At 48.8% G+C, this 9,626-nt stretch overlaps 1 non-coding gene across 1 annotated transcript; it reads right to left on the bottom strand.

The window, feature by feature from the left end:
* Positions 1-7,634: 7,634 nt before the first annotated feature.
* TRNAH-GUG (transfer RNA histidin (anticodon GUG)) lies at positions 7,635-7,706 on the bottom strand. Its single transcript has one exon. It is a non-coding gene; the product is annotated as a tRNA-His (tRNA).
* Between the last annotated feature and the right edge of the window lie 1,920 nt (positions 7,707-9,626).

Below are 9,626 nucleotides of genomic sequence, written 5' to 3'. Positions count from 1 at the left end.
AAATACTTCTGCACGACTCTCCAAGGCGAGAGGGATCCGTCCACCAAAGGGGAAGTCTCTAGCCCTTTTCGTTCCTGCAGAAACCTCAGCTTCTTCTGTCCAGTAGAAGCTTCTTTGCACCCGCAGCTGGCATTTCCTGGGCATCTGCCCATCTCCGACTTGCTTGTGACTTTTGGACTTGGTCCCCTTGTTCCACAGGTACCCTAGATTGGAAATCCACAGTTGTTGCATTGCTGGTTTGTGTCTTTCCTGCATTATTCCTCTAACACGACTTCTTTGTCCTTAGAGGAACTTTAGTGCACTTTGCACTCACTTTTCAGGGTCTTGGGGAGGGTTATTTTTCTAACTCTCACTATTTTCTAATAGTCCCAGCGACCCTCTACAAGGTCACATAGGTTTGGGGTCCATTCGTGGTTCGCATTCCACTTCTGGAGAATATGGTTTGAGTTGCCCCTATCCCTATGTTTCCCCATTGCATCCTATTGTAACTATACATTGTTTGCACTGTTTTCTAAGACTATACTGCATATTTTTGCTATTGTGTATATATATCTTGTGTATATTTCCTATCCTCTCACTGAGGGTACACTCTAAGATACTTTGGCATATTGTCATAAAAATAAAGTACCTTTATTTTTAGTATAACTGTGTATTGTGTTTTCTTATGATATTGTGCATATGACACTAGGTGGTACTGTAGTAGCTTCACACGTCTCCTAGTTCAGCCTAAGCTGCTCTGCTAAGCTACCATTATCTATCAGCCTAAGCTGCTAGACACCCTATACACTAATAAGGGATAACTGGGCCTGGTGCAAGGTGCAAGTACCCCTTGGTACTCACTACAAGCCAGTCCAGCCTCCTACAGTGGATGATAAAGGGAGTAACCAGTCTATTGCAGAGCTACTCTCTACTTATCACCACTTAGACAATAAAGTCTCAACTGGCCAAGGTTAGCCTTATTGTCCTTCGTTTGGGGGGGGGGGGTTGTGTGAGAAGGTAGCCTCTTTCTAGCCTTGTTACCCCCACTTTTGGCCTGTTTGTGAGTGTATGTCAGGGTGTTTGTCACTGTTTTCACTGTCTCACTGGGATCCTGATAGCCAGGCCTCAGTGCTCATAGTGAAAACACTATGTTTTCAGTATGTTTGTTATGGGTCACTGGGATCCTGCTGGTCAGGACCCCAGTACTCATAGGTTTGTGGCCTATATGTATGTGTCACTGGGACCCTGTCACACAGGGCCCCAGTGCTCATAGGTGTGCATGTATATGTTCCCTGTGTGGTGCCTAACTGTCTCACTGAGGCTCTGCTAACCAGAACCTCAGTGGTTATGCTCTCTCATTTCTTTCCAAATTGTCACTAACAGGCTAGTGACCATTTTTACCAATTTACATTGGCTTACTGGAACACCCTTATAATTCCCTAGTATATGGTACTGAGGTACCCAGGGTATTGGGGTTCCAGGAGATCCCTATGGGCTGCAGCATTTCTTTTGCCACCCATAGGGAGCTCTGACAATTCTTACACAGGCCTGCCACTGCAGCCTGAGTGAAATAACGTCCACGTTATTTCACAGCCATTTTACACTGCACTTAAGTAACTTATAAGTCACCTATATGTCTAACCTTTACCTGGTAAAGGTTAGGTGCAAAGTTACTTAGTGTGAGGGCACCCTGGCACTACCCAAGGTGCCCCCACATTGTTCAGAGCCAATTCCCTGAACTTTGTGAGTGCGGGGACACCATTACACGCGTGCACTACATATAGGTCACTACCTATATGTAGCTTCACCATGGTAACTCCGAATATGGCCATGTAACATGTCTATGATCATGGAATTGCCCCCTCTATGCCATCCTGGCATAGTTGGCACAATCCCATGATCCCAGTGGTCTGTAGCACAGACCCTGGTACTGCCAAACTGCCCTTCCTGGGTTTCACTGCAGCTGCTGCTGCTGCCAACCCCTCAGACAGGCAGCTGCCCTCCTGGGGTCCAGCCAGGCCTGGCCCAGGATGGCAGAACAAAGAACTTCCTCTGAGAGAGGGTGTGACACCCTCTCCCTTTGGAAAATGGTGTGAAGGCAGGGGAGGAGTAGCCTCCCCCAGCCTCTGGAAATGCTTTCTTGGGCACAGATGTGCCCAATTCTGCATAAGCCAGTCTACACCGGTTCAGGGACCCCTTAGCCCCTGCTCTGGCGCGAAACTGGACAAAGGAAAGGGGAGTGACCACTCCCCTGACCTGCACCTCCCCTGGGAGGTGTCCAGAGCTCCTCCAGTGTGCTCCAGACCTCTGCCATCTTGGAAACAGTGGTGCTGCTGGCACACTGGACTGCTCTGAGTGGCCAGTGCCACCAGGTGACGTCAGAGACTCCTGCTGATAGGCTCCTTCAGGTGTTAGTAGCCTATCCTCTCTCCTAGGTAGCCAAACCCTCTTTTCTGGCTATTTAGGGTCTCTGTCTCTGGGGAAACTTCAGATAACGAATGCATGAGCTCAGCCGAGTTCCTCTGCATCTCTCTCTTCACCTTCTGATAAGGAATCGACCGCTGACCGCGCTGGAAGCCTGCAAACCTGCAACATAGAAGCAAAGACGACTACTGCAACTCTGTAACGCTGATCCTGCCGCCTTCTCGACTGTTTTCCTGCTTGTGCATGCTGTGGGGGTAGCCTGCCTCCTCTCTGCACCAGAAGCTCCGAAGAAATCTCCTGTGGGTCGACGGAATCTTCCCCCTGCAACCGCAGGCACCAAAAAGCTGCATTACCGGTCCCTTGGGTCTCCTCTCAGCACGACGAGCGAGGTCCCTCGAATCCAGCGACTCTGTCCAAGTGACCCCCACAGTCCAGTGACTCTTCAGCCCAAGTTTGGTGGAGGTAAGTCCTTGCCTCACCTCGCTGGGCTGCATTGCTGGGAACCGCGACTTTGCAGCTACTCCGGCCCCTGTGCACTTCCGGCGGAAATCCTTTGTGCACAGCCAAGCCTGGGTCCACCGCACTCTAACCTGCATTGCACGACTTTCTAAGTTGGTCTCCGGCGACGTGGGACTCCTTTGTGCAACTGCGGCAAGCACCGTTTCACGCATCCTCGTAGTGCCTGTTTCTGGCACTTCTCCGGGAGCTACTTGCTTGTTTGAGGGCTCTTTGTCTTGCTCGACGTCCCCTCTCTCTTCAGGTCCAATTTGCGACCTCCTGGTCCCTCCTGGGCCCCAGCAGCGTCCAAAAACAACAAACGTACGATTTGCACCTAGCAAGGCTTGTTGGCGTTCTTTCGGCGGGAAAACACTTCTGCACGACTCTCCAAGGCAAGACGGATCCGTCCACCAAAGGGGAAGACTCTAGCCCTTTTCGTTCCTGCAGAAACCTCAGCTTCTTCTGTCCAGTAGAAGCTTCTTTGCACCCGCAGCTGGCATTTCCTGGGCATCTGCCCATCTCCGACTTGCTTGTGACTTTTGGACTTGGTCCCCTTGTTCCACAGAGACCCTAGATTGGAAATCCACAGTTGTTGCATTGCTGGTTTGTGTCTTTCCTGCATTATTCCTCTAACACGACTATTTTGTCCTTAGGGGAACTTTAGTGCACTTTGCACTCACTTTTCAGTGTCTTGGGGAGAGTTATTTTGCTAACTCTCACTATTTTCTAATAGTCCCAGCGACCCTCTACAAGGTCACATAGGTTTGGGGTCCATTCGTGGTTCGAATTCCACTTTTGGAGTATATGGTTTGTGTTGCCCCTATCCCTGTGTTTCCCCATTGCATCCTATTGTAACTATACATTGTTTGCACTGTTTTCTAAGACTATACTGCATATTTTTGCTATTGTGTATATATATCTTGTGTATATTTCCTATCCTCTCACTGAGGGTACACTCTAAGATACTTTGGCATATTGTCATAAAAATAAAGTACCTTTATTTTTAGTATAACTGTGTATTGTGTTTTCTTATGATATTGTGCATATGACACTAGGTGGTACTGTAGTAGCTTCACACGTCTCCTAGTTCAGCCTAAGCTGCTCTGCTAAGCTACCATTATCTATCAGCCTAAGCTGCTAGACACCCTATACACTAATAAGGGATAACTGGGCCTGGTGCAAGGTGCAAGTACCCCTTGGTACTCACTACAAGCCAGTCCAGCCTCCTACAGTGGATGATAAAGGGAGTAACCAGTCTATTGCAGAGCTACTCTCTACTTATCACCACTTAGACAATAAAGTCTCAACTGGCCAAGGTTAGCCTTATTGTCCTTCGTTTGGGGGGGGGGGGTTGTGTGAGAAGGTAGCCTCTTTCTAGCCTTGTTACCCCCACTTTTGGCCTGTTTGTGAGTGTATGTCAGGGTGTTTGTCACTGTTTTCACTGTCTCACTGGGATCCTGATAGCCAGGCCTCAGTGCTCATAGTGAAAACACTATGTTTTCAGTATGTTTGTTATGGGTCACTGGGATCCTGCTGGTCAGGACCCCAGTACTCATAGGTTTGTGGCCTATATGTATGTGTCACTGGGACCCTGTCACACAGGGCCCCAGTGCTCATAGGTGTGCATGTATATGTTCCCTGTGTGGTGCCTAACTGTCTCACTGAGGCTCTGCTAACCAGAACCTCAGTGGTTATGCTCTCTCATTTCTTTCCAAATTGTCACTAACAGGCTAGTGACCATTTTTACCAATTTACATTGGCTTACTGGAACACCCTTATAATTCCCTAGTATATGGTACTGAGGTACCCAGGGTATTGGGGTTCCAGGAGATCCCTATGGGCTGCAGCATTTCTTTTGCCACCCATAGGGAGCTCTGACAATTCTTACACAGGCCTGCCACTGCAGCCTGAGTGAAATAACGTCCACGTTATTTCACAGCCATTTTACACTGCACTTAAGTAACTTATAAGTCACCTATATGTCTAACCTTTACCTGGTAAAGGTTAGGTGCAAAGTTACTTAGTGTGAGGGCACCCTGGCACTAGCCAAGGTGCCCCCACATTGTTCAGAGCCAATTCCCTGAACTTTGTGAGTGCGGGGACACCATTACACGCGTGCACTACATATAGGTCACTACCTATATGTAGCTTCACCATGGTAACTCCGAATATGGCCATGTAACATGTCTATGATCATGGAATTGCCCCCTCTATGCCATCCTGGCATAGTTGGCACAATCCCATGATCCCAGTGGTCTGTAGCACAGACCCTGGTACTGCCAAACTGCCCTTCCTGGGTTTCACTGCAGCTGCTGCTGCTGCCAACCCCTCAGACAGGCAGCTGCCCTCCTGGGGTCCAGCCAGGCCTGGCCCAGGATGGCAGAACAAAGAACTTCCTCTGAGAGAGGGTGTGACACCCTCTCCCTTTGGAAAATGGTGTGAAGGCAGGGGAGGAGTAGCCTCCCCCAGCCTCTGGAAATGCTTTCTTGGGCACAGATGTGCCCAATTCTGCATAAGCCAGTCTACACCGGTTCAGGGACCCCTTAGCCCCTGCTCTGGCGCGAAACTGGACAAAGGAAAGGGGAGTGACCACTCCCCTGACCTGCACCTCCCCTGGGAGGTGTCCAGAGCTCCTCCAGTGTGCTCCAGACCTCTGCCATCTTGGAAACAGTGGTGCTGCTGGCACACTGGACTGCTCTGAGTGGCCAGTGCCACCAGGTGACGTCAGAGACTCCTGCTGATAGGCTCCTTCAGGTGTTAGTAGCCTATCCTCTCTCCTAGGTAGCCAAACCCTCTTTTCTGGCTATTTAGGGTCTCTGTCTCTGGGGAAACTTCAGATAACGAATGCATGAGCTCAGCCGAGTTCCTCTGCATCTCTCTCTTCACCTTCTGATAAGGAATCGACCGCTGACCGCGCTGGAAGCCTGCAAACCTGCAACATAGAAGCAAAGACGACTACTGCAACTCTGTAACGCTGATCCTGCCGCCTTCTCGACTGTTTTCCTGCTTGTGCATGCTGTGGGGGTAGCCTGCCTCCTCTCTGCACCAGAAGCTCCGAAGAAATCTCCTGTGGGTCGACGGAATCTTCCCCCTGCAACCGCAGGCACCAAAAAGCTGCATTACCGGTCCCTTGGGTCTCCTCTCAGCACGACGAGCGAGGTCCCTCGAATCCAGCGACTCTGTCCAAGTGACCCCCACAGTCCAGTGACTCTTCAGCCCAAGTTTGGTGGAGGTAAGTCCTTGCCTCACCTCGCTGGGCTGCATTGCTGGGAACCGCGACTTTGCAGCTACTCCGGCCCCTGTGCACTTCCGGCGGAAATCCTTTGTGCACAGCCAAGCCTGGGTCCACCGCACTCTAACCTGCATTGCACGACTTTCTAAGTTGGTCTCCGGCGACGTGGGACTCCTTTGTGCAACTGCGGCAAGCACCGTTTCACGCATCCTCGTAGTGCCTGTTTCTGGCACTTCTCCGGGAGCTACTTGCTTGTTTGAGGGCTCTTTGTCTTGCTCGACGTCCCCTCTCTCTTCAGGTCCAATTTGCGACCTCCTGGTCCCTCCTGGGCCCCAGCAGCGTCCAAAAACAACAAACGTACGATTTGCAACTAGCAAGGCTTGTTGGCGTTCTTTCGGCGGGAAAACACTTCTGCACGACTCTCCAAGGCAAGACGGATCCGTCCACCAAAGGGGAAGACTCTAGCCCTTTTCGTTCCTGCAGAAACCTCAGCTTCTTCTGTCCAGTAGAAGCTTCTTTGCACCCGCAGCTGGCATTTCCTGGGCATCTGCCCATCTCCGACTTGCTTGTGACTTTTGGACTTGGTCCCCTTGTTCCACAGAGACCCTAGATTGGAAATCCACAGTTGTTGCATTGCTGGTTTGTGTCTTTCCTGCATTATTCCTCTAACACGACTATTTTGTCCTTAGGGGAACTTTAGTGCACTTTGCACTCACTTTTCAGTGTCTTGGGGAGAGTTATTTTGCTAACTCTCACTATTTTCTAATAGTCCCAGCGACCCTCTACAAGGTCACATAGGTTTGGGGTCCATTCGTGGTTCGAATTCCACTTTTGGAGTATATGGTTTGTGTTGCCCCTATCCCTGTGTTTCCCCATTGCATCCTATTGTAACTATACATTGTTTGCACTGTTTTCTAAGACTATACTGCATATTTTTGCTATTGTGTATATATATCTTGTGTATATTTCCTATCCTCTCACTGAGGGTACACTCTAAGATACTTTGGCATATTGTCATAAAAATAAAGTACCTTTATTTTTAGTATAACTGTGTATTGTGTTTTCTTATGATATTGTGCATATGACACTAAGTGGTACTGTAGTAGCTTCACACGTCTCCTAGTTCAGCCTAAGCTGCTCTGCTAAGCTACCATTATCTATCAGCCTAAGCTGCTAGACACCCTATACACTAATAAGGGATAACTGAGCCTGGTGCAAGGTGCAAGTACCCCTTGGTACTCACTACAAGCCAGTCCAGCCTCCTACACATCCCTCTTGCTGACCGGGTCCCGTGAAACCAAACTGTAGCTCATACTTTTCACATCAGGACCGCCACAAACGTAAAAGCGCAGAAAGGTGAAATAAATAATAACATTGTTAACGCGTTCTTCAAAGACATTTAATTTCACCGTTGAAATTAGGTTCAAGCTCTTAACTAGTGTAAATATTAAGAAGTGAGAATAAAAATGCTGCCCAACTGCCGTGACATTGCCACCCGCAATGCCGTGACTCGGATTCGAACCGAGGTTGCTGCGGCCACAACGCAGAGTACTAACCACTATACGATCACGGCGAGCTACTTGGGCTCTGAAAAGACTACCCTGGTGTGGCTCTGATAGGCTTAAAAAAGGTCACAGTGTCCGTGGAGTGGATAGATTTAGCGTTTGTTTAAAACCCATCTTTTCAAGTTAGATCAGGGTCTTTTCTTTGAGTAGCAGATCACAGCAAATATTTACCTCTCTGCTTCCAGTGACAAGACTCCCCATAAACCAAGAAGCCCAGACTTCTTAACAAGATCCACCACTCTGCCCTGCAAGTCTCAAGTGTTCTATGAGTGCTGGGGTCGGGGAAGTGAACACTGCAAAAACTTAATCCACGGCCGACCAAACTCCTCCAGGCCAGGAGGGGCTCGGAACAGGCCCCCACATATTGTTGTTTTTTTCTTTTCTGGGTGTCTCTTCAGACACATTCAGCTGCTTGGTGCATACTGCTTTAGAGTTGCATTGTGTGGAATGAAGTGGCGTGAACTTGACTAGCAAACAATGGAGTGGTGATGAATGGAGGGTCATAGAAGGGAGTAGATTGAAGTGCAAAGAGTAGAGTGACGTTATGTGTCATAGAATACAGTGGAATATAATGAAGTGGTGTGCCTTGGCATGGCGTTGAATAGCATTGTGAGGAATGGAGTGGCATAGAGCAGAGTGGGGTAGAGAGGAGTGAGGTTGCATAGAATGGCATAGAGTAGCATAGAGTAAAGTAGTGTGGTGTAGAGTGGCATAGTGTGGTGTAGAGTGAAGTGGCATGGAATGGCACAGAGTCAGAGAACAGTGTGTCATGGAGAGGGGTGGCAAAGAATTAGGAGGAGTGGAGTCGGACTGCATGAAGTAGAGTGTTGTGGAGTTGAGTAGCATACAGTCGCGTTGCATGGAGTGACACTGTGGTGTAGAGAGGAGCAGAGTAAAAAGTGGCATAGAGTAGAAAGACCTACAGGAGAGTAGTGTAGAGTGGCACAGCATAGAGTAGTGTGCAGTAGAGTGGCATAGAGTAGAGCGCATGTAGTGCCATTGAGTGATATTGTGTGAGATGGAGTGGAGTGGAGTACAGTGAAGTGGCATGGAATGAAGTAGTATAGAGTAGAGTGGGAGAGAGTAAAGTGGAGTGGCATAGAGTGAACTAGAGTAGAGCGTAGTGGGATAGAGTGGAGTGGCATGGAGTGGAATGGAGAGGCACAGAGTAGGGTAGAGTGCAAAAGTGTGGAATGGCATGGAGTTGAGTGGAGTGGCATAGAGTAGAGTGGCATTCTGTGGGGTGGATTAGAGTGGCATGGAGTGGCATATAGTAGAGTGGAATAGAGCTTAGTGGTGGAGAGTACAGTGGCTTAGAGTGGAGTATAGTAGCATGGAGTAGAGTAGCGTAGAGTAGAGAGGGGTGCAACGGAGTAGAGTGGCATAGAGTTGAGTGGTGTACAGTGGCGTAGAGTAGAATGGGATAAAATAAAGTGGCGTACAGTAGACTGGAGTAGAGTAGCATAGAGTGGAGAGGCATAGAGTGGAGAGGAGTAAAGTAGAGTGGAATTGTATAGAGTAGAGTTCAGTTGAGTATTCTAGAGTGATGTAGAGCAGAGTGGCATAGAGTCACATAAAGTGGCATTCTATGAAGTAGGGTGGCGTAGAGAGGAATGGAGGGAAGTGGCATAGAGTAGAGTGGAGTGGAGTAGAGGGGCATAGCAGAGAGTGACAGGGTGGAGTGGCATAGAATGGAGTAGCATAAAGTGGAGTGAAGTGGCGTATAGTGGAGTGGCATAGATTAGAGTGGCATAGAGTGGATTGATAGAGTGGAACAATGTAGATTAGAGTGGAGTAGAACTGAGTAGAGTGGAGTGGTATAGAGTTGCACAGTGTAGAGTACAGTGGCACTGAGGGGAGTAGAGTATAGTCATACAGAGGAATACAGTGTGAGAAAGTAACTAAAGTGTCAATAGAGACGGCGTTTA

Source organism: Pleurodeles waltl, chromosome 12 (genome assembly GCF_031143425.1).
Source record: "Pleurodeles waltl isolate 20211129_DDA chromosome 12, aPleWal1.hap1.20221129, whole genome shotgun sequence".
Classification (NCBI taxonomy): Eukaryota; Metazoa; Chordata; class Amphibia; order Caudata; family Salamandridae; genus Pleurodeles; species Pleurodeles waltl.
The sequence above is the reverse complement of the archived record's forward strand: the minus strand, read 5'-3'. Positions and strand labels throughout refer to the sequence as shown.